Raw genomic sequence first — 21,163 nt, 5'->3', positions numbered from 1 at the left:
GTAACATAACTAGCAGAAACACATTAAATGTTGGTACTACGCAACCAATGCCAAACATCATTTTGATTTGTTAGCACAGGTAAATAAATATAAATATAAATATAAATAAATATCACAAATGTAGCTTTTTGAGCTGTTGATCTAATGAAACAAGCCTTTCAATGGAATGATGGACCCTTTCAACATGGAATGCAGTATTCTGAGTATATATAAGATAAGATAAGATAAGATAAGATAAAACTTTATTAATCCCTCGGGTGGGTTCCTCTGGGAAATTCGGTTTCCAATTGCACAGCACCGACAGAAGTTACAGAACGTAAGCAGAATATTATATACATACACATATATCAATACAGAGACATATATAAATAAAATATATAAAAGGGATAAATAGAATAAATAGAAATAAGAATACAAGGGAATTGCACATTTCAAGTATTGAAGTCTATTGCACCGTTGACTATTAACAAAACGTATTGCACAGTGAAGTGAAGAGGCACTTGTTCCCCCCTCCTTTGTCCTCCTGTTTCCCCTCCCTCTCCCCTCCAGAGAGGAGTTAAACAGTCTGATGGCGTGTGGGACAAAGGAGTTTTTAAGTCTGTTGGTTCTTGTCTTTGGGAAAAGCAACCTGTCACTGAACAGACTCCTCTGGTTGTTTATGGCCGTGTGCAGAGGATGCCCAGCATTGTTCATAATGTCCAGCAGTTTTTTTAGTGTCCTTTTCTCTGCCACTGTCACCAGAGTGTTCAGCTTCATGCCGACCACAGAGCTAGCCTTCCTGATCAGTTTCTCCAGCCTGGATGAGTCCTTCTTTGCTGTGCTGCTCCCCCAGCACACCACAGCATAGAAAAGTACTCCAGCAACCACTGACTGGTAAAACATCCTCAGGAGCTTCCTGCAGATGTTAAAAGACCTCAGCCTCCTGAGGAAGTACAGTCAGCTTTGGGCTTTTTTATACAGGTGCTCTGTGTTGCATGACCAGTGCAGTTTGTTGTCCACCCACAGCCCGAGGTACTTGTACTTGTTGACCACCTCCACCTCCTCCCCCTCTATCTGAACCGGCAGTGGACCTTCTCTGGACCTCCCGAAGTCCACAACCAGTTCCTTGGTCTTTGAGGTGTTGAGTTGCAGGTGGTTTGTGTGACTCCATGTGACGAAGTTCCTCACCAGACTTCTGTACTCCTCTTCCTGATTATCCCAGATACACCCTATGATGGCTGTGTCGTCTGCAAACTTCTGAATATGGCATAATTCAGAGATGTAGCAGAAGTCAGAGGTGTACAGGGTGAAGAGAAGAGGGGACAGCACAGTTCCCGGTGGTGCTCCTGTGCTGCTGACCACAGTGTCAGACATGATGTCCTTCAGCCTGACGTACTGTGGTCTGTCAGTTGTTAGTGATTGTTAAAAAACAAACAAACAAAAAACCAGCGGCATATTAATAAAGTTCTATCTTATCTTATCTTAGCCGGGTCATATCTACTTAAGAGAGATGAATGATTAAAAAAAACCCAAATAAAACAAAAATAGTATTTCTTGCATTTTCTTTTTGATACATTACATTACAGCTTAAAATAAAGCAACTGTTCTCCCTTCTCCCAGCCATGCTCTCCTTTTCAACTCCCACCACTCTCTACCTGAGCCTCCTCCTCCTCTTTCTGTTGTGCCTCTCCCCTGCTCTTTCTTGTCAGACTGGGACTCAGAGCCAGTGTATGTCTGCTCCCTGGTTATGACCTGGCAGGGGAGGGCTTTGATGTTGTTACACTTAAGCGAAAAGGAGCTTATGTGATTGATGTGAAGACCTACCTCACTCCAAGCAAAACCTGTACACTCTGCACCAACCCTCATAAAGGCGGCCAACTGCAGAAAGTAACTAAATATTATAGTAATTAATAAAAAACATGTCAAAAATTACTTTGGCATACCATTAACATGCTAAACCTGTTATTAATTATATTTCCAGCTACCAGTCTCTACTTTGGACTGGCGTACATTCAACCGCTGCAGTTTTCGTCTCGAGGACAGTGAACACACCTCCATCAGGTATTCTAGGACTTAGAAACATAATCACTCATTGTGCCCTGACAGGTTTCATACATTACTTTACATATTCATAGATGTCATCCCACCCACATGGCATACATTAATTAATTTTATCAAACAATCATTTAATAATTGCAAATCATTTTTTCCTACTGGAATATTTTGGGGAATTAAGCAAAATAATTTCTCTACAGTTCACTGGTCAGCACATACACCGACCAGAGCAGCATCGACTGGAAGGTAGGAAACATTCATGTTGAGTGAAACATGGATATAATGTTACTATTACTGCAAACTGTTGATCTAGTCCTGTAATCATTCCTAGCTCCATGTTTTAAAAAGTCCTATGACTGAGCATTGTAAGGACATTATTTAAAGAAAAAAAGAGAAGAGAAATACAGTAACAAGGCATATAAACATCATACAGTGTGGAACCCCTCTGTTTATTGAGGAAAATCATCCCACTTTTGCTTTAATATGTAGCTCTAGGTAAGAAAGAATTGCCTGCAATAACATACACACACACCACGCACAGTAATACACAGTAACAGAAGGTTGTGAGAACAGTGTCTATGTATAACCTATAAAAGTAACGAGAAGGTGTTCTAACTTGTAGAAGGATCTTAAAAAAGAAACATTTCGTTCTCCCAAAAATCCCGTTTCCTTGTGAGGTGTTTCTCAAGAGTCCTTAGAGTGAGACTAGTACTTCTCCTAGTTTTTTTTTTTATTATAACAATCAATAATTTAAATGCTATGACTATAATTCCCTCGAAGCAAGGCAGACGCAAGTGGTTTTCCGTCACTGGTTTATTTGAAGACTTCTCTCCAAAGTCACCGTGAAAACTACACACCATTAACAAAATAAAAACTCAATGTAAGACACAGCACCTAAAATAACACTGTACAACAAAACGAGATATATCAATAAATACCTCGTTGGCTGCATGCTGCAAAAAGGGAATTAGTCACCATTCTTCTGAAGTTTCCTTATAAGTGTGTATTTAAAGCCCATTCCACTTAGTGTGACTTTCACTAAAGAACGGCCTCATTCTTGCTCCGCGCTTACAGGTGGTTTTCTCCTTTTTTCTCCCAAAAAGGAAACAGCGCGACTTGTAAGCAAGCTTGACTTTCAAAATAAAAGCACAATAAGTTTAACTACATAAAATAGCATAGCATAAATAATGTAAAGCTTAAACAATTTACAACGATGACATGGACCTTGAGAAGATAAAGAAATAATTCAAATGATATAAACAATGTCATCATGCCAACAACAACATGACCATGCATTGTTTGGACATGGACAATAAGCTGGTCTAAGCTGGCACTACTTCCAAGAACTTTGCAACTTGTTCTCCAATGTGAGCCTTTCTCTTCTTATTGTAAATATTCCTCTTGACTGTATATATTTCTCTTGTTTGTTATTTATTCCTGCTGTCTTATTACAGTGTTTCTCAAATGCTAAAACACATGTCACACAGCAAATTCAAAAGTGTTAAATGTGTTGGTGTTAATAGTCTTCTTGCAAAAGTAGAGTTAATTTTACTCTAAGCAGAGTCACATTCTTTTAATGTAACTCTGAGGTGTAAAATGATAGTAGTTAAAATCGAGTGTTAAAAATGAGTGTTTCTCTGTCAAATCTGGAGGTGTTACAATGGAAACATTAACTCTTGACCTCTTAACTCTGAACTCCTAGAGGGGCTATGACACCAATAGAGTAAATTCACAGACTCCGCCCCCAGCACGGCTCCAATCGAAGCTGAAGTGAAGCCGTTTCAGAACATTTTGCACTACATATTTGAGTTGTTTGCCATGCTTGGTAAGTCATTCTTTCAAAGATTGTTTCAATTATTATTATGAGCTTTTACTTCTGTGGCTCTTTGGAGTTGAGACAAAGCTGTGTGAAAGGCATTAGCCATGTTGCTCGCTGATAGCATAATATTCTGTTTTAGCTAGCTGAAAGGTATTGTTTGCAGGCAAATACCACAGCCTTGAAAAAAAGCTTGCATGTGAATTTTCAGTCAAACTTTTGGTCAAATACACCTAAAACAATGTGTAGAATGTGAAATGTTGGTATAATGGTGCTACTTGAAGCCTGAAAACGATCGCCCATAAAAAACAAAAAAACAAAAAAAACCCCAAACACGAGCAAACAGCAGTAGCAGGCGTCCTGACTGGGTTCTACGTTAGCATAGATCCCTCCAGAGTTTTGTGCACACAGTTTAAGTAATAATTAAAAAGGTTGAGGTTTTACATTTAGTTCAGTATTACCTGTTGCCTGCGTCCTTGTCTTTTGGGAAAATACTTTACACAAGTAATGGCTCAAAAAGGATTCCTTTTCTTTTTTTCTACTGTGCTGCAATTGTTTACTGGATTATTTGTGCCATTAATTAGTGTCAACTAATTTTTATTCAATCTCCGCACAGGATATGCTTGTGAAGATGGAATATGGGGGAGAGCAGAAGTGCGTTGAAGTTCCACAAAGGGATGAATGAAGGACATACATATTGTATTGAAGAAATAAATGATGAGAATGCTGTTATTTGCATTTACCATGTCAGACCTTTTGATAAACAAAATTCTAATGAAAGTGAGAACATGTATACTGTTACATCTTTCAGAAAATGTTTTGAAATTGTGGTGCACAATTCAGAATAAATGTTTTTCAAAAACCATTGCATCTTTTTAGTAAATGTTTATTTCCAAAAGAAATTTCTAGAAGTTCAGAACAGTAAAATTCCCGCTTTTTAGAATGAATTAGAAGATAACTCTTACGTAGTTAAACTAAAATACTCTTTGAGAGTTAATATATAAACTCTTAACACCAAGTGTTAAATTATCAACTCGCAAATCGGGAAAAACGCCCTGGAATGGCGAATCCATCCCTGGAAGGCCTCCACTGGGATGTCAGCACAGGCCAGCTCCATTGCCCGTACGAGGTTCTCTCTTGTGTATGGCTGTCTGTCATACACCTTCCATCTCCATGATGAGAAGAACTCCTCTATAGGGTTCAGGAAAGGGGAGTAGGGTGGCAGACAGACGTTTAAAAAGTGGTCACTGTTGGTGGTGAACCACTCTCTGATTTGGTGTGTTTTGTGGAAGCGGACGTTGTCCCAAATGATCACATACATGTGATGTGCTAGCCTAGGATGGTGTTGTTGACGGTCCAGGAGGATGTCTTTTAGCTCATCTAGGAAGGTGAGGAGACGTTGTTTGTTGTAAGACCAAAGGACAGCATGCCAGTGGACAAGCCCCTCCGTACCCATAGCTGCACAAAGAGTAATATTACCCCCCCCCCCCCCCGTTGGCCAGGAACCTCAATGATGGCTCTTTGGCCAATGATGTTACGGCCTCTTCGCCTTCGTTTCTGGAGGTTGAAGCCAGCCTCATCCAGGAAGAGGTACTCATGGGGTCTGGCCATTTTGTGAACATGGAAAAGCATACAGGTGTTTAGAACGGTCAATCAGGTAGCACAGTATTGTCCAGAAGTAATGTAGGCCACTAAGCAACACAGTATGTCCACTAACTGTACTGTGGACATGGATGTATACGTACTTGCACATACTCGTAACGTTGTTCTATGTGTCGCGCAGAGTTGCGCTCAAAGGGAACCCTGTAGACCTGTTTCATCCTCATCTGTTGGCGCCGGAGAACTCGGTCTATTGTGGACAGCATCAATGTTCTCAAAGTTTACATTATCTGCAATGACTTTGTCTCTGATCTCTCGGAGTCTAATGCAGTTGTTCTCACGGACCATATCTGCAATGAGGGTTTCTTGTGCCGCTGTGAATATGGCAACCCTCCCACCTCTATGTGGCATTCTTTCAGCTCTAAAGAAAGAAACATGTGTTGTCAATTGACTGATTTATATGTAAAACTACTGTACATGTAAAGTAACAGACCACTTTCACAGGCCTGTAAAACTGTAGTGTGACAAAGAAAGCAATAGCGTACTATACCTGTTGTGTTGTCTAAATGCCTTGATAATGGTGGCCACAGTGAACCTACTCAGGTTTGGATGTACTCTTCGTCCCGCTTCAGCCATTGTCATGCCATGGACAATGACATGATCAATTACTGTTGCTCGCATATCATCTGTTATGATGGTGCGAGGTTGTCTTCTTCTCCCACCTGGACCTTCTCCTCTCTCTTGTTGGCCTCCTTCTCTTCCTCCTCTACTCCGAACTCCTCTTCTTCTTAGGCCTTCACCTCTTCCTCCTCTGATCTCAACCCCTCTTCCTCTTTGGCCTGCAGCTCTTCTCCTTCCGCACGCTCGAATGCCTTCATCCATTGTGATTGTTCGGCATCTTCACCAAACTATGCTTTTATAGGTGGGGTGACATCATTAGCAACAGGTGTCTTCAATTTTGAGTCGTTGTGTGTAGTGACTGACGCCAGGTGTGTTCCCTGTGTTCAAAGATTGGTGACTGTGGCAAGCATTTTGCATCACATGGGCTTTCATTTGTGAATATGAGCAGAGTTGTTTTGCAACATGTGTTTTAGCAAGGACAAATGTGTTTAGATTTATGAGTACAGAGGGTTGTGTTTTGTGAATTGTGTCTTCATGTGACATGTGTTTATGGTACTGGAATATGGTGGCTACATTTAGTAAATGTGTTTAGACTACTGGTCATTTGGGTTACAGGATTGGCTTTTGTGTTTTAACATTTGAGAAAAACTGTATTTATATTTTATTTGTGCACAGTTGGTGTGGAGCACACACAATTTCATTGTACATTCTACAATGACAATAAAGGACTACACACCCATTGCTCAACAACTTGTTAATTACAAGTCAGTCACTGAGTGTCTGGTTTACAATCAGCACACTTCAAAATGAGACTTCATAAACCAACATATGACATCACAATAGCTACATGCATCTTTTATACTCTCTATGGTAACAAGCTTTTTAGCTGCTTTCAATTAAAGGTACTTTTAAGGCCTATTGCAAATAAAAGTTGAACAACAGGTGAGTTGTCATCTTAATTCAATGTGGTCCTATAATTCACTCACTAACAATCACACTTCAATCAAAATATAAATACGGAATTATTTCTGACATGTCTCACAAATCACATAATATTAGCTGCGCCAAATGACTGTTCTGGGGTTCAGACCATATTTTATAACAATATATCCAAAAACTGTCAAGATATTTCAGTCCTCAATAAATCTACTCACAGCAAAGTCTGTGGGTAATTTTCACACAAACTAGTGAGTTTTAAAAAATTAAATGCGGTTGATCGTTATTGTATATCAGTGAAATATTGAATTAATGATATCACCATTAATATGTTGGGGGGTTAGGGTTAGGGTTAGTTAATATTGCAAATTAGAAAAAGTATAGTATAGTATGCTAGTTCCAATTAAAAACAGTTGTTTACAAAGGCAACAGAAATCAGTTAATATTTAGCAAGTATAATATATTTACCATGACCACACCTTACATTATCATGCTAAAATGTGCTTTAGCATTCAATATAAAAGTACAGCTGACAGCCATTTTAATGTTTTGGCTGCTAGTTTCAAGGAAATATCTATTATGCTGGGAAATCACGTAGCTCATGCCTTCATTTCTCTTAGGTTGGACTGGATATTGAGAAGCTTGGCAACCTGGAGTTTGGAGGAACAAGATCTACAGCATACAACTTTGCTGTAACCAAGAAGAGAGAGGACCGCTACACCTTCAGCACACATATAATCACCTGTAAACATTATAGGTAGAGTTTAAAGACTACTACAACATCTAATTTTTTAAATTTAAGTTTGATGTCTATTAATCTGTATTTTTTTTGTGTGTTTAGTTACCGTGTGTCCAACAGCCCTCCTCTCAGTGCTGAGTTCAGTAAAGATGTGGCCAGACTCCCAGCTACCTACAGCAATGCAACCAAAGCCCAGTACAGACACTTCATAGACACATACGGCACACATTATATTCGCCAGGTGATAAAATTAATATACACATCCCTTTAATTTTTTTTATACCATTCAGAAGTCATTAAACCCATCCATCCATCCATCCATCCATCCATCCATCCATCTTCATCCGCTTTATCCGGGGCAGCAGCCTAAGCAAAGAGGCCCAGACCTCCCTCTCCCCAGCCACCTCCTCCAGCTTATCCGGGGGAATACCAAGGCGTTCCCAGGCCAGCCGAGAGATATAATCTCTCCAGCGTATCCTGGGTCTGCCCCGGGGCCTCCTCCCGGTGGGACATGCCTGGAACACCTCACCCAGGAGGCGCCCAGGGGGCATCCTTGTCAGATGCCCGAACCACCTCAGCTGGCTCCTTTCGATGTGGAGCAGCAGCTGCTCTACTCTGAGCCCCTCCCGGATGGCCGAACTTCTCACCCTATCTCTAAGGGAGAGGCCAGCCACCCTTCGGAGGAAGCTCATTTCTGCCGCTTGTATCCGCGATCTCGTTCTTTCGGTCACTACCCACAGCTCGTGGCCATAGGTGAGGGTAGGGACGTAGATCGACCGGTAAATTGAGAGCTTCGCTTTTACACTCAGCTCCCTCTTCACCACGATGGACCGGTGCAGCGTCTGCATTACTGCAGCTGCAGCCCCAATCCGTCTGTTGATCTCCGGCTCCCTTCTCCCATCACTCGCGAACAAGACCCCGAGATACTTGAACTCCTCCACTTGGGGCAGGAACTCATCCCCGACCCGGAGTGGGCACTCCACCCTTTTCCGGCTGAGAACCATGGCCTCAGATTTGGAGGTGCTGATCCTCATTCTCGCTGCTTCACACTCGGCTGCGAACCGTTACAGTGCGAGCTGGAGGCCCTCAACCGATGAAGCCAACAGAACCACATCATCTGCAAAAATCAGAGATGAGATTCTGAGGCCACCAAAGCGAAAGCCCTCCGCCACTTGGCTGCGCCTAGAAATCCTGTCCATAAAAATTATGAACAGAACCGGAGACAAAGGGCAGCCCTGGCGGAGCCCATCACCCACCGGGAACGAGTCCGACTTATTGCCGGCAATGCGAACCAAGCTCTTGCAACGGTTGTATAGGGATCGAATGGCCCGTAGCAATGGGCCAGACACCCCATACTCCCGCAACACCTCCCACAGGACACCCCGAGGGACACGGTCGAATGCCTTCTCCAAGTCCACAAAACACATGTAGACTGGTTGGGCAAATTCCCATGCACCCTCAAGTATCCTCGAGAGGATAAAGAGCTGGTCCAGGACGAAAACCGCATTGTTCCTCCTGTATCCGAGGTTCGACTAGCGGACGTGATCCCCCTGTAGTTGGAACACACCCTCCGGTCCCCTTTCTTAAAGATGGGGATCACCACCCCGGTCTGCCAGTCCACAGGTACTGCCCCTGATCTCCACGCAACATTGCAGAGCCGTGTCAACCAGGACAGCCCTACAACGTCCAGAGCCTTCAGGAACTCGGGGCGGACCTCATCAACACCAGGGGCTCTGCCACCAAGGAGTTGTTTAACTGCCTCAGTGACCTCGCCCCCGGAAATTGGCGGGTCATTCCCCTCATCCCCAGACTCTGCTTGCTCTTCGGAAGACGTGTCAGTGGGATTAAGGAGGTCCTCGAAGTATCCCTTCCACCGCCTGACAATCTTCTCAGTCAACGTCAGCAGCGCTCCGCCAGCACTATACACAGTGCAGGTAGAGCACCGCTTTCCCCTCCTGAGATGCCTGACGGTTTGCCAGAATCTCTTCGAGGCAGTCCGAAAGTCTTTTTCCATGGCCTCTCTGAACTCCTCCCACACCCGAGTTTTTGCTTCAGCCACTGCCCGAGCCGCATTCCGCTTGGCCTGTCGATACCTGTCGGCTGCCTCGGGAGTCCCACAGGCTAACCAAGCCCGATAGGACTCCTTCTTCAGCCTGGTGGCTCCCTTCACCTCTGGTGTCCACCATTTGGTTCGGGGATTACCACCACGGCAGGCACCAACCACCTTGTGGCCGCAGCTCAATGCAGCAGCTTCGGCAATGGAGACGCTGAACATGGTCCATTCGGACTCAATGTCCCCAGTCTCCCTCGGAATGCTGTTGAAGCTCTGCGGGAGGTGTGCGTTGAAGATCTCGCGGACTGGGTCCTCTGCTAGACGTTCCCAGCACACCCTCACTACGCGTTTAGGTGCACCAGGTCTGTCCAGCGTCCTCCTGCGCCACCTGATCCAACTCACCACCAGGTGGTGATCAGTTGACAGCTCAGCCCCTCTCTTTACCCGAGTGTCCAGAACATATGGTCGCAGGTCTGCTGATACGATTACAAAATCGATCATCGACCTACGGCCTAGAGCGTCCTGGTGCCACGTGCACTTATGGACAGTCTTATGTTTGAACAGGGTGTTCGTTATGGCCAAACTGTGATTAGCACAGAAGTCCAATAACAAAGCACCGCTCGGGTTCAGATCAGGGAGGCCGTTCCTCCCCGTTCGAGGTCTCGCTGTCGTTACCCGCGTGAGCATTGAAGTCTCCCAGCAGGATAACAGAGTCTCCAGGCGGAGCACCCTCCAGCACCCCCCCAGGGACTCTAAGAAGGCTGGGTACTCTGAACTGCCACTCGGTGCATAAGCGCATATGACAGTCAGGACCCATTCCCCGACCCTAAGGCGCAGGGAACAAACCCTCTCGTCCACCGGGAAAAACCCCAACGTACCGGCAGCAAGCCGAGGGGATATTAGAATACCCACCCCAGCCCGCCGCCTCTCACCAGGGGCAACTCCAGACTGAGACAGAGTCCAGCCCCTCTCCAGGAGACCGGTTCCAGAGCCCAAGCCATGTGTAGAGGTGAGCCCGACTATATCTAGCCGGTACCTCTCAACCTCACGCACTAACTCAGGCTCCTTCCCCACCAGAGAGGTGACATTCCATGTCCCTATTGCCAGTCTTGGCAGCCGGGGGTCAGTCCGCCAGGGCCTCCGCTCCTGGCCGCCACCCGGCACACAATGCACCCGACCCCTATGGCGCCTCCTGCGGGTGGTGGGCCTGCGGGAGGATGGGCCCATGTCTCCTCTTCGGGCTGTGCCCGGCCGGGCCCCATGGACTAAACCCTTTTTTAAAAATGTTTAATAAATGTTTTTTCAGGTTGATCTTGGAGGGCAGTTCAGGCGAGTCACGTCTACACGTACCTGCTTGTCCAGTCTGAATCATCTTACTTCATCCCAGGTATGTGTAGCACATATATCTGGTTAAAGCAGTGAACATATGTACATACACTTTGTACCAACAAAAGCAATATCCAGTGTTACCTCCTTTCACACAGGTACACGACTGCTTGTCATTGGGTGTCAAGGTAGGCCTGGGGAATGTTAATCTGGGTCCTTCTTTTAACTTATGCGCCTCAGTCCTAAACAACCAAGGTGTCTCTGTTATGTACGCCTCTGGTCTTCACGGTCATTATTCAGAAGTGGTAGGAGGCAGAGGCTGGACTGGGGAGTTTTCACTCACCAGAAATGACTCACTGGGCTACCAGAATTGGCTAAAAACCCTCATAGATCAACCTGATGTGGTTTGCTACTCTCTAAGACCACTGTATGAACTGGTGCAAACGTCAGCACGGAATAAAGGACTAAAGGCTGCAATAGAGCAGTACTTAAAAGACAACAGCATCAGTCGATCAAACACACAGTCGTACTGTAGCAGCAGTGGTCCCAACCTGGATTCCAACTGTTGTCCTAAAGAGATTCAGAAAGGAACACTAAGGATAACAATGATCCAAGCCTCTGGTCTGAAAGGAGATTTTTGGGACAAGACTGACGGGTGAGTAGTGAACAAGATAAGCTTCAAAGGAAAGCCACTGTAAACATAACAGATGAATCATAGACATTAACACAAGGAGGGATATTATACCCCTTATGTCAAACAGAGTGATTTGTGGCCCCAATAAATGATTTGTGACCCTAGGAAGTAATAAAGGAAGTAATAAAACATATGGTACCCATAAAATTATTATATTCATGAAAATTATGATATTCATAAATTTGTGATATTCATCAAAATATGCTAGTTCATAGCTCATTAATTTTTCCCCAAAAATAAATGATTTGATTATTAAAAAAAAGTTTTTTATATCAAATAGCATCCTTTATTTTTAAGCATAAAAAGTTTTTACTTTTTATGCTCTTTGAGTGAGGGTTTATGTGGGTTAAAACGGCATGTAAAACCTTATTCACACTTGCCACCTGCTCCCCCTCCTCGCTTTCTTCCTGCTGGTAGTCGCGCTCATCATGTGATCTCTCACTCTGTCCCTCTTCACGCACAGCGAGGAGCCTTAGTGTTATTTGCTTGCTTTCATCTACTTTTTGTCTCTCTAGTATGAGATACTTTTGTAAAAGCATGTGATAGGTTTGTAGCTTGAACCCATCCGCTGGAACGTTGAAGACAATATAATTACACTGCTAAGCAAGACACAAGTAGGCAAACTTCTTCATGGTACTCGTGCACGGGAGAGAACCGGAAAGGCACCGTTCCTTCGCTTGACCCCAGTAGCTCTCGTCCGTTCTCCCATACACTGTCCTTTTATTGAGGTTACATGAATATGCATAGGTTCATTAACATACGACGTCTACATACAAACAAAGAGTACCATGCCTGTGTGTGTGTGTGTGTGTGTGTGTGTGTGTGTATGTGTGTGTGTGTGTGTGTGTGTGTGGACTGCTGATCAAAGGGTCAAACATCCTTGGTCAGGAAGAGGGTAGACTAGACCCCCCCCCGGTGAGGAAGTCCAGCAGTTCATCTAAACAGAAAAGCACTTAGACTAGAACAGACGTAGCTACGTTAATCCTACCATAAAACAATTAAGACAAGATGCGACCTCTTCCCGTGCTCCCAGGATGTAGGTGTGCATTCTAGTGTGGAATGCACACCAAGCCTCTGTAGCCTGTTAAAGATCACACAACTTATCACTACACAATTGATTATACACCTCTAAGCATCTATGGTTAAATATTTCTAAGCATAAATGACAATCAACAATACAAACTCTAACAGCATGTTATACTTTTTTTATTTTCTCATCGGGGTTTAGACCCTGAGTCTCCAATACACGTCTCATTTGACTGTCCAGTTCATCCTCGGCTTTGTATCTGATGCTTGGTCGAGAAGCATTTGCATGCGTTTCATGTAAGCATTTGATCTGCTCAGGCGAGATCAGATACATTTTCTGCATTTTTATTTGCGAATGGCGCCTATAGCTAAATCAGCTACGATGGGTAAGACTGTTGTGAGTAGTGGTAAGAGGAAGCCGCCTTTTTGAGTCATTACCTTCTTTTTCTTCCTGACACGTCACGTCTGTTGGCCATTTGTCTGATTTTCTCTTATGTCATTTCAACTTCTTATGTTGGCATTGTGTGATTGGAATATTTCCACACAGCTGTTCTGATGGTAGTATCCCGGATCTCAGTCTGAGTTGCTCTGGAGAGGTGGGGGTTAAACCTATCAATAAATATCCGTGTGGTTCTCTCGTGGCTTCTTCAAAACTCTCCAAGATGAAATGCAGACGTCCTGGACATATTTGTCTAGCTAGTGTATTAACTTGTAATTTATCGTGAGGTTTTTAAATAACACTGTTCAGACTGATCGTCCTGCTGTGTTTACCTTGTAGAAACACATTTTGGCTCAACATCATCACACTCATATTTTTATGGTGTCTGTACTGTGTGAAAATCCGGACCACTTTTGGATGATTTGCTGCTTGAAAAATAACATCATCCAGTACAATGAGATGACTCTGGTGTGAGGGAAACAAGCTCTCATCGTCAAAAGAATCAGGGAGACCTTCAATGAATTTAATGCTTTTATTTTTCTCTTGAAGCTCAGAATACAGAGGCTGAAAGGATGTATAAACCCACACAACATTGTCAACAAACTTGTTCGAAACGTACACAATTTTCCAATACAGATTTCACGAAAAAGGTCTTTCCCCTCTTGGTTGTTCATTTCAGCACAAGTGCGACAGAGAAGCTTGCCTGACTTTGTTTTATAGGGTAAAACGGGAAAATAGAGTCCTCTGGGTGGGTATACAACCGCTTTGATAAACCCAAAGTAGTTTTTAGGGTGCTGAAAATTTCGAAAAATTACTTGAGGATGGCCTAAGGGGTAACGACAGGTGCTATTTACAAACGGATACAACGAGGTGACATCCACATAACTAATTTTCTCACCAGGCGCTACACTGCAACGCAACTGTGCTGGGCTTGTACGGCCTCCGAAGAGGGCATGGCGAGGATTCAAAGGCTCTGGTGGATCATAACGTCTGAGGAAGTTGATTACACTCTCATCAGTACGTTTTAACTTGGTCCACTCATGCTGCCAGATTATAACAGGACACACATTATGTTCAGCTCTCAATCTAGCGAGCCTGTCTTGAGCGGCAAGGTTACTGTCTGAAAAAGAGGCCCCTAACAGAGGGTTAACATCGGCCTGATTTGAAAAACACGTAACACACCCATGGAAGTAGCAACCCAAAAATTCCCACAGGTATGTTTTACCGTTAATCTGACCATACCCATCCACATAATAACTAGTGAGCTGTTTTTCCCCTTGATTGAGTGCATGTCTGATAAAAACACCTTGTGTGTAAGAGAGATATTCGAGCCATTGAATTGAGGATGAGGAAAATGATTTGACCTGATTATGGTAATATAGAGGGCACGGTATTGCTAAAGAATTCATTGGCATGAAGTCTGTTAAATAGGTTTTAGGCACGCGCTAGCAAGGGTGTTGCGGCTGAAAGGATCTACTCCTGTCTCTTCAATAAATCCGTTTCTGAACAATGTGCAACCCCGAGCTAGAATTTCAACATCGTTTTCACAGTATAAAAGGGCCTCTTTCATGAAATTGAAGGTGCCGGAGCTGACTGAATCATACCATTTGTAAAATTCTTTCCTGCCCTGTGTTGTCATACGCTCGAGACTATAGGCGGAGGGGGAGGATAAGTGATGTTTGTTTCGAACTGAAACAATGGGGGGAAAGCCTTTAATGCTGTCTGAAAACCCCATTCCTTTTGGGATACCTGACAACGGCATCGGAAGGAAACAGCACGAGTCCATATAGCGCTGGTTTAAGTCTGTGTCTGTAAAGCTGATCAATTTCGAGCCTTGACTGATTAACTTTGGTTTTAAGCTTTGCTTAACCATAGCCCTGAGAATAATGTAAGCATCAAAACTCTTGGCATTATGAGCGATAAAGATAGATAGATAAAGATTTCTGCCAAGGCTGCTAAAGCCTGATTAAGCGCTATAAACGGATCGGATGAGGAAATGTTTTGTGTCAGACTCAGTTGAGAATGAGCCACGTCTGACTCTGTTTGGATCTCACCATGCTCAACACTCAAACATTGAGAGCTATTTTGCGAGACACTTTCACTAGGCGCTAATCGGGCTAGAGCTAAATTAAGCATTTCTAAAGGGTCATTATTATTATTATTGATCACATCAGGTTGCTCACCGCTTTGTGGAGGTGTATTCTGTGAATGAACAGTATTTTGATTTAACCTAGCTAACGCTAGAAGCAAGAAATGGGTCTGTAATATCATGTTCCTGGTTATCCATTTTTATTGAGTGACAAGAATATCTAAAAGCACAGTTGTTGAAAAAGTAAAGAAAAAAAACAGCTTTTTATATGATGAGCGAATTAATTCAGCAATGAGACATACTGCTCGAAGAGCGATAGAAGAGCTGGTGTCGTCTGCGCTTTGTCCTTGTGCTCCTTATCCTTCTGGTCCTGCTGCTTGTTCTGTTGCTCCTGAGATGTTTAAGTAGACCTAACAATTTGAGGATAACCCCCCCCCCAAAAAAAACAAACAAACAAACAGTGAGTTATGTTAAATACAAAAGGATAGTTTTTATAAAATTAGAAAAAAAGTGAGAACATAGAGAGACTGACCGTGTTTAGCTCGCAAAAGCAGGCGCCGTGAATTTCGTCTGCCTGATGGGGGAGAAGAAGCGTTGGTGGGGATGGTGCTCCGGGAGCCAGGAGCATGAGGACCGACCGCGGAGAGCAAATCTTGGTGGACAGACGAATATTTTTCCAGGAGTTTTTCAGGAGTTTTTACCCTGTTATCGAATATAAGTTTTGGGAATAGAGGGTTCCCCCTAACAAGTTATTCCTGGGGGGGTTTTTTGCGCGTGTTTTGGATAAAAATACGGAGGGTTTTTTCTGGAGGTTTCCTGCTTGTTTGCCTAAGGGTTGGGTGGGAGCCGCGGTGAGCTTATGCTTGGGGGGGATAGCGAGAGTTTTATCGAGTTATTCTAGGGGGGGGGGGGGGGTTTGCTGTTGTTGTGCGTTTTTGGAGAAAGACGGAGGGTTTTTCAGGAGGTTTTTGCTGGGAGCCGCGGTGCGCTTATGCTTGGGGTGGTTTTTTGGGGGGATCTCCAGCATTTGTGAATCAGACTTGGATTCTCATTTTCCTTGTTCGGATTAAACAAATGCAAATAAATTGAAATAAAGTTTTCCAACGAGGGATGCAGCGGGTCCAGATGGCATCAGCTCGAGGGTCGTCAGGTCCTGCGCGGACCAACTGTGTGGGGTGATGGAGCACCTCTTCAACCTGAGCCTGAGGTTGGGAAGAGTCCCACAGCTCTGGAAAACCTCCTGTGTTGTACCAGTGCCAATGACTTCACGCCCCAAGGACCTCAATAGCTACAGGCCGGTGGCTCTGACATCCCACCTGATGAAGACCCTGGAGCGGTTGGTCCTGGCTCAGCTTCGGCGCCTAACAAGCTCATCACTGGACCCACTTCAGTTTGCCTACCAGCCTGGCATTGGAGCGGATGATGCCGTCATTCACCTCCTACATCGTTCCCTCGCTCACCTGGAGACCGCTGGAAGCACTGTGAGAATCATGTTCTTTGATTTCTCCAGTGCCTTCAACACTATTCTTCCCTCGGTTCTGAAGGACAAGCTGGAGAACTCTGGAGTGGACCATCACCTCACTACCTGGATTTTGGACTACCTCACCGACCGACCACAGTATGTGAGGACTCAGGGCTGTGTGTCGGACAGGGTCGTCTGCAGTACGGGGGCCCCACAAGGAACGGTTCTGGCTCCGTTCCTCTTCACCATCTACACTGCAGACTTCTCCCACAATTCCACCCAGTGCTTCCTGCAGAAGTTCTCTGATGACTCTGCAATAGTCGGCCTCATCACTGATGGGGACGACAAGGAGTACAGAGGACTGACTCAAGACTTTGTGGACTGGTGCCAGCTGAACTACCTCCAGATCAACGCCAGTAAAACCAAGGAGCTGGTGGTAGACTTCCGCAGGCACAAGCATTCTCCACTGCAACCACTGAACATCCAGGGTATGGACATTGAGGCTGTGGACAGCTACAGGTACCTTGGTGTTCATCTGAACTACAGACTGGACTGGACTCATAACTCAGACACCCTCTACAGGAAAGGGCAGAGCAGGTTGTACCTGCTGCGGAGACTCAGGTCGTTTGGGGTGGAGGGCCCACTCCTGAAGACCTTCTATGACTCTGTGGTGGCTTCTGCTATCTTTTATGGTGTGGTCTGCTGGGGCGGCAGCATCTCTGCTGGGGACAGGAAGAGACTGAACAGGGTGATCCGAAGGGCCAGCTCTGTTCTAGGATGCCCTCTGGACCCAGTGGAGGTGGTGAGTGACAGGAGAATGGCGGCTAAGCTGTCATCCCTGTTGGACAACGTCTCCCACCCCATGCAGCAGACTGTGACAGCACTGAGCAGCTCCTTCAGTGGGAGACAGCGGCACCCACGGTGTGGGACGGAGAGATTTCGCAGGTCTTTCCTCCCCACTGCTGTCAGACTCCACAACAAAGACTTTAACTGAACAAACACACACATCCACACATGTGCAATAACACTAAGTGCAATAATCTTTTCTGGCATCGTTGTATTTTTACTCAGTTGTATATAGCATTCGTATTCTATTTTTATCTTATTGTATATTTTTATTCTATTTTATTCTACTGTATATAGTACATTATTTTATTCTATTCTGTACAGCTGTGTACTGTATTTATTCTTATTGTATTCTAATTTTTGCATCATAACTTTTGCACTGTCCACTTCCTGCTGTGACAAAACAAATTTCCCACGTGTGGGACTAATAAAGGTTATCTTATCTTATCTTATCTTATGCAGCCTGTATCTCCCGCCATACTGAACGTTACAAAAGCACAAGTGTAACTAAGCACTTTTACTCTGGTTTAACACACACACACAGACGAGCACGGGCCCAGACACAGGCACGCGCACAAGCGCGCACAGACACACACGCACGGGGGGCGCGCGCGTGCGCACACACGCACTGACCCACCACCAGATGGCAGTTTTTAAGCATAAAGAGTAAAAAAAAAAATTTAATGGCTTAAAAATGAAGAATGCTATTTGATATTAAAAAAAAATCAAATCATTTATTTTTGGGGAAAGATTAATGAGCTATGAACTAGCATATTTTGATGAATATCACAAATTTATGAATATCATAAATTTTATGAATATAATAATTTTATGGCTACCATATGTTTTATTACTTCCTTTATTACTTCCTAGGGTCACAAATCATTTATTGGGGCCACAAATCACTCTGTTTGACATAAGGGGTATAATATCCCTCCTAACACAGTAATGTTCTTTTTCCACATTTTGCCATTTCACAGATATGTTAAGATCCAGTTTCAATCGCAAAAATTCCAGACCAGTGTGATCGAATCTAACTCCCCCTCCTGGACCACCAATTACATTCTGGAAAATGTCAGTACAAAGCACTTCTATCTCACTTTTATCCACTACAACAAGTAAAACCAAGGACAGCTCTTTTTTTTCAAGATTTTGCATAATTATCTTCTCAGATAAAGAAAAGAATCACACTGTTATATCTTTATATTAAAGACTTGATTTTAATAACATGACAAATAATAATGAAGCACTGGTGAAATGCTATTTTTCCCTTCTGGAGTTTTTTTTTCTTTTAAATTATTATTGTAATAAAATGAAACATTACTTTAAATGGGCACAACATACATAATTTTATTTCACTTTGGTTTAACTTTGTCTGACTTTTTTTTAAAAAGGTGGCAACAAGCTCGCCTCTGATGATTGAAGTCTGGGACGAGGATGTGTTCTTTGATGACCAACTGGGATCGTGTGTGAAGTACCTGACTCAAGGTACAAACACAATCAGATGCTCACTTCAAAAAGGCGGCACTGTTGAGGTCCAGTATACTCTGACATGTGACAGACACCTGACTGGATCCACCTGTAACCAATACCAACCATCTTCACAATGAAAACGCATTCTGGCTGGCACACACTATGGAAATGCTGGTAGCTTATCTTTAATCAAGTATCATGTCAGGTTGGGTGATAACATTCTTTATGTGCAATATATAAAGAATAATAATTGGGCACAAAATTAACACATACCATGCACTTAGAGTTACAGCTAATTTGATGTGTCATATAGTCTGAGGCAGACAGTCATCTTGTTTAATCCTCATTTGATTTTGGTGGTGGGTCCACATTCATATCACTTTGTGTATTCATTAAAGACACTTGTGATTATTTTCTGAATTATGTGTAAAAATGGTCAGGCCTCTTCATAAGTATGATTACAAATGCATTCTTGTGTGTCATTCTTGCAAAAGCCTTCATAACATGCAAATATTTTATGTATATTTTTCAGTTCTTTGATTTGTAACAAGTATATAAAACATTAAGTTTAGCAATGCTTGCATGGGTCATATTTAGGGACTTAATGTATCATTTATAATAATGCTGATTATAAAGAAATAAATGTGAGTTCTGATTAATTGATATTTGGCTCATTAAACCTTTGGTGGTGTTTGAATGGCCATAAATAACTTTTTTCTTTCTTTTTTTTGTAGACACCAAGACTAGAATAAATAAAAAGGCACCCCCAGGTGCCTTTGGCGGTGCAAAACGTTTCGTCGACATTGTGTTTGTTACAAACATACAGTACAGCACTTCAGAGTCATACTGCTAGCGATCAAAGATTTATGTAAATTTGACAAGCTGGAAGCATTTTGTACTGTACAGGAGACACGGCACGAGATTGATTGACATTGGTCTACAGCCAATCAGGACGCAGTGCACTGTGTCCTGAAATAAAATCCACAAAACAGCGAGGCCGCGAAAGGTGAACCGCGTTATAGCAAGGGACAACTGTAGTTTCAAATCGTATAAATAGCCAAAGCTCTGTTGAAAAGGGTTACTTTTTAGGGTTTAAACCATGATTGTAAAAATGAATATGCTGTACTGAAAAACACTGAATCTGGGAAGTGAGAGAAAAAAACTTATCCAAAAGGTTTACTGAGGTCATCAAGTGAGCAGAAGAATCCCTTTCTCACTGACTTTACAGTTTTTCTGAATTGCTAAAACACTAAATCCCATTGTGAAAACTAAACTGTCAACTATGAAAACTCATTCATCAAATCAATCTCACAGTTGCCAAAATCTTAAACATTATTCATCTGGTTAGGACACCATTTGTAACTCTGAATCTCCCATTTACCAAAACTCTAAACACATTCTCAGACACAAAACACATTTAGCAGTGTGGTGCACTTGTACCCAGAACGGTGCACACAGGCTACAGAAGTTAAACACAACTAACACACTGTTTTCATCATTTACACACTACCACTCAAAATTGAAAACCCATGTTGCAACCTCTCCTTCTGCTATTTGCTAGATTGAATACAGCTTCATCCACGAAGCTGTATTCATGAGGCCTAACCATTGAATCAAGCTCAAAGATTCTCTTTATACAACAAACTAATTTTAGTTCTGTAAATGAAATAGTATGATGTATTATGTGCTATCTATACAAGTATACTTACAGTTTTTTCTGAATGCTTAAACCCTAACTGTGATTCCTGTAGCACAATCTCTAAAACTATTCAGACTTATAGCAAAACCACTCACTGAGTTTGCAAAACTAAAAGCACAAAAACTGCTTTGCACTCAGTTTGCAATTTTGTAACACACACTTTGCAAAACTGTAGGCACAATCCACTGCACAACACTCAATTACCAAATTTCCAACACACTCCTAGCAAAAGTATACACATGTATGGCTATCATTAACACTAATTTGCCAACTGTCTGGCACACTTTCACATGTGAAAACTTTTTTAGATA

General features: G+C 43.1%; 2 pseudogenes across 1 annotated transcript; one reads left to right on the top strand and one right to left on the bottom strand.

The window, feature by feature from the left end:
* The first annotated feature begins 322 nt into the window (after positions 1-322).
* On the top strand, positions 323-19,978 carry LOC146572265 (perforin-1-like; annotated as a pseudogene). The gene is made up of 9 exons (XR_014892685.1): positions 323-1,866; positions 1,961-2,040; positions 2,235-2,280; positions 7,627-7,763; positions 7,848-7,986; positions 11,105-11,185; positions 11,283-11,779; positions 18,661-18,754; positions 19,075-19,978. The product of XR_014892685.1 is annotated as a perforin-1-like (transcript).
* LOC146572266 (uncharacterized) lies at positions 4,872-6,085 on the bottom strand (annotated as a pseudogene).
* Positions 19,979-21,163: the final 1,185 nt, after the last annotated feature.

This window comes from Mchenga conophoros, linkage group LG6 (assembly GCF_057382185.1).
Source record: "Mchenga conophoros isolate Kocher_MC1m ecotype Shallow Benthic linkage group LG6, M_conophoros_male_GT1.1, whole genome shotgun sequence".
Taxonomy (NCBI): Eukaryota; Metazoa; Chordata; class Actinopteri; order Cichliformes; family Cichlidae; genus Mchenga; species Mchenga conophoros.
The sequence above is the reverse complement of the archived record's forward strand: the minus strand, read 5'-3'. Positions and strand labels throughout refer to the sequence as shown.